The sequence below is a fragment of the Solanum pennellii genome, chromosome 9 (assembly GCF_001406875.1).
Source record: "Solanum pennellii chromosome 9, SPENNV200".
NCBI classification, from domain to species: domain Eukaryota; kingdom Viridiplantae; phylum Streptophyta; class Magnoliopsida; order Solanales; family Solanaceae; genus Solanum; species Solanum pennellii.
In genome coordinates this window covers 40,628,472-40,633,528 of record NC_028645.1, presented here as the reverse complement: position 1 = coordinate 40,633,528, position 5,057 = coordinate 40,628,472, and positions in this window count along the sequence as shown.

The window sequence follows — 5,057 nt, the reverse complement described above, 5'->3', positions numbered from 1 at the left end:
ATGTTATTGATGATTTTAAGGTAAAAACCCCAACACACCCATGCTCATTTAATTTCTCAACTTTATTCTTTTAATGTACATTGTTGATGATGTTAGAAATATGATTTTCTTTATGTTACAATGAGATTAAGCTGCTGCCCTAAATGATTTTTTTATGATGTATTGTTTAACAAATTGAGAAAAGGTGGTAAAGGATTGGATGAAGGGTAAGTTATTCTAATCTTGCATACATCTTATTGTGAATGAGCTTGAGTGGTATGTCCACCTTTGGTGGTGGTGTTTACTTGAAGTAGATGAATATATGTTTATATTGTGATTTATGGCCTTGAAGGCATTGAATGTGAAGTTAAGTGAATGTTTGTTGATTATACATGTGATGTCGGTGAAGTTGATATTGTGCATCTTGAAGATGTTTGGTTTAAATTAAGAATATGTGTATATTAATCATGATAGTGTGTGATTATGATGAATGCAAGGTGAAGATGATTAGAAATAAATATTATGAATGATACGGGTTATGTGAAATATGTTCTCACATGTACTCTTACACACACACCTAGAACGAATGAATATATGATGTTTATGAAGAGTATGAATAAGAATATATTAAAAGTTTTTCTAAATAAGACTCTAATGAATGAAATGGGGAATTTGTAGGGTAGACACTCTTCGTGAGTTGAGATGAAGTGTCTAGACCATCCCTATTATTCCCATATAATTAAAAGGGGGATTTTGGGGTTAACACTCTTCGTTAGTTGAGATGAAGTGTTTAGTAGAAATCTCACTCTTCCCAAAAGCTTTCCAAGATAGGCTGGAGGTTGGATACAATTCGTGAGTTGATATGTGGTGTCCACAAGTAACCTCTAGGGATAAGTACACTACATTTGTTGATATATGGTACTAAATAGCTATCCCTTATCCTATAGTCAATGAATAATTATGACTTAGTGGGGGAGTTATTCTTAGCACCGAGAGGATTTGAGGAAGGGTGGGTACACTTCGTGAGTAGAGATGATGTATCCAATGTACCGCTTAAGATGAGTGCTCCTAGATGAATGAGTCACTTGGAAGCAATCTTCTTATCCATTAACTATGCACCCACATAGGAGTATCTATTGGAAACCACATGTAAAGGCTCAAGAATGACCCAACCTTAGGCAAGTAAGGATCCCTCATCCGGTAGGCGTTAATACCAGGATTCCATGTCTAGCTCTCATGGTCTATGTCGGTTAAAGCTAGCCCCCACAAATGAATGTTATGAACTAAATTTTCTTAAGGTGTACTACTTAGTGTAGATAGTGGAATAGGACTCTATCTATCCATTGCACAAGTTGGCATTTGGAGGGAGTCTTGGTGTTTCCTTTTATGAAATATATTAATGGGTCATTATATGATGAAATGAAACATGAGGACTATAGTCTAAGGTTAATGAAGTAATGTGACTTTATGTTTAATGTTTATGAAGTATGTTGATTCTATGCCTAATGTTCATGAAGTATGAAGTTCAAATGTCTAATGTTAAAGAAGCATGTTGAGGTTATGTCGTATATGATGAAATTTGGAATGATGATTGTGTTGTGCTTAATTCAAGGGAGTCCTCAAGGAGAACATTGTGAGTAGCACTATGGGATGCTACTTTCACATTGCACTAAGTGTAACTTGTAAGTCCACTTGGAGAAGGGTACCTACGTGAAGTCCTTAATGCATGTATGTTTCTCTAGTGTTTATATATAATCCAGAAAATTACTTAGGTGAACTAGATCCTAATTTTTTTTCATTATGGCATAAGGTCCTAAATTGTCTATTATGTTGTATAGAGACAGTATCTAAGAGTTTAGGTGCATTGGAAGCCAAACGTCAAGGGACGACCAAGACGTTCGACGACCTAGGTGCATTGTGAAGTCCTTAAATGAATTATTATGCTATAAATATGCAGTGTGTCAAGTTTTGTGAAGTTTGGAGGTCAAACGTCCAAAAACGTCCACGATGTTCGAAAGATGTGCCTTGAAATGACCTTGTGTGTCTAGGAATGTTTCCTAGAGTTTTACGTGTTTGTTTTTGATGAAATTCATGTAAGAGGTCCTAAACTCATATACGGTCATGTTTGGGTTTGAAACATCTATGAAAGTATCCCCAAGGACCATCCAAGGGTCCTTGAGGAAGGACCCAAAGTCTGTGCCAAGGCTGCCCAAGACAGCCCAAACCACAGAGGCAATTGATGCCCAGTGGGTCAATCGACGCCCCGTTGGTTCGGTCTCGTCAATTGGGACTTATACATGGGAGGGAAGAGGACAAATACCAGCCTCATTCCAAGAACACAGTTCAATAGGACGGTCCATTAGTCAATGAATTTGGCCGTCTTACGAAAGATGTGCCGTGAAATGACCTTGTGTGTCTAGGCATGTTTTATCTAGTTTTACGTGTTCGTTTTGGATGAAATTCATAATAGGTACTAAAATTTTATACGGTCATGTTTGGTTTGGAATCTTCCCGGAAATTTTCCCAAGGACCAACAAAAGGTACTTGAGGAAGGACCCTTCATGGTGTCTCCAAGACTGCCCAAGACGGCCCAACCAACAGTTGGCAATCGACGCCCAGTGGGCCAGTCGACGCCCCATTGGTGGTGGATAGTCTATTGGGAGTTAGTCGTTGGTGAAGATCAGCCAAGGACCAGCCTCATTTGCAGACCACGGACCAACAGGACGCTCCGTTGGTGGCTGTCCGTCGATGGCATTGTCCCTGCGTAGAGGTTCACTGTAGGTTGAGGGTTGAACTTGTAAATTCACCCCACATCCAAATAAGAGCATTTGAGGTTCCTAAGGTGTCTTTTGGGTATTTTAAAATGTGTATTTAAGTTTTTAACACATAGAAGATTTCATTCATCAAAATCAAAACCCCAAAATCCCTTAGAAATTCCTTAAGAATCCATTGAAGATAAAATTCAAAGAAGAACTTAGATTGGAGATTTTATTTTTTATTCTTCATAAAATTGGAGTATTACTATTGTTTAGGTATGGTTTTTTTATCCTTGAAACTCGTTTCATCAAGGAGCCCAACTTTCGAAGATGTTTTCTGAAGATTTCAAAGTTGAACTTGACCTTTTTCATGATCTACCATGGGTTCTTGCATTGATGGTTTTTGAACTTTGATTATGGATTGAATTGTTATTTTATTTATGATTTTAACATAAAATTACCTATGAAACCATGTAATTGATGAACCCTACTTTTTGACTAATTTATGGGTTACTTGATATTGGTTTAATGCTTATGAATTAATGTGTAGTTTCTTATGGTCTTCCTAATGATGTAAGAATTGTACCTCAATTATTATATAAGTTGTTTTAGATTGATAAATCTATATTTAATTGACTTACATTTCATTGAGTATTATAGTTTATGTATTGAATTGATGTTCATGGCCATGGTAAGGGCCATGTGATGTTGAATTGGGTGATTTGACATTGGATTGAAGTGTTGGTGATGGATTGATGGTTCTTCCCTACTTATCATTATTTAATGTTAATTAGACTTCAATTATGTTGTGATTGGTATGGTCCACTTATGGTGGCGGTGTTAGGTGAATTAATGTGGCCTTGTCGGGTTATTTTAAATATTATGATGATTATGGCCTTCTCGACACTACTTTAGGATTTGTTGATTAGTGTAGTTTATTATGTGAATTATGATCATGTGTACCTATAAGTGAAGTAATGTGAAAGTATGTGTTCTTGTATTGATGATATCTGGGTGATCATGTTAGACTAACGACTATGTGTTGTGTGTAGTCTTAGAGTTGAATCCATGATTGTTCCTACTTTGCTATATGAGTATATAATGGTTATATTGATAATGATAGAGTAGTTTGTAGTATGACATTAATATTATAATCGTTGTCCTTATGTGCTTCTAGAATGACATCTAATATGTGCTAAAGCAAAGTCATGAAGTGTTTTATTTTGCTAGACCTGTGTTCCTTACTTGATGCATGTATGATAGTGAATATAAGATTTCATGACTTAGGAAGCTAAAGTGTCTTAGTCTTGAATGAATTAATGATAGGTGATACGTTGAATAATGATAAGAGCGTCCTTTATGTGAAACCTTGAACCTAGTGGTAAGGTTATGAAACTTGAAGTGGAAAGTCGTAATGGTATCCTTCATGTAATAATTGATGGACTTAAGGTTTATTGGCTTGAAGGACATCATATCAATCCTTAGGAACGTCATGATGAGCTTCTTGTCGCCATAGTGAGGTATCCCTAGTGGACCTTTCTTTGGTAGGGTAAATGTAATTGGGTTATGAACTTGATATGGAACCCTTTTGTATGAACCTTAATGTGATTTAATCTATGAGAACGAAGGCTAACACTGAGTGAGTATGGTAAGCGAAGTAGTTCTAGTTGAAGAATGAGACTAGATTACAAAGCATGCCTTTCATATTCCTTAACCATGTGCCTACATGGGATGTGTCCAAGTTCTACTATTGACAACACTACTAGAAATTTGGTCTACTGCCACGGTTCATCTATCGTTGCAATTGACGTTACTACCGTAGCCATAGGTCTAAGGCTACGGTTACACCAAACGCTACAACAGATCGCGTAGCAATAGAGCTGTTGCTACGGTTCTGTGCGACAGTTCATATAACCGTAGCCATACGTTCACCTATTGCCACGGTTATCATTTGAATTAATTGCCAACGGTTATGTACGTATTGGTACAGTTTTTAACCGTCGTAATAGAGGTTTATGCATCAGTTCTGTTAAGGCTATGGCTACAGTTTTTTTTTGATTCAACACACCATTTCACTCAATTGCGACGGTTGTTATAGGGATATTGCAACAATTTTAAACAATTGTAGAACTGTTGCTTAATGCCTATTGCAACGGTTATTACCTGCTATTTGCAACAATTCTAATGCAATATTAGTAAGCTATATATACCTGCTATATACTAAATCATCCATGAGAATAAATTTTATAACATAAAAATACACATAAATCGTTAACGAGAATAAATGTTCATTACCTTAATTAGAATTCAAGATCCGTGATT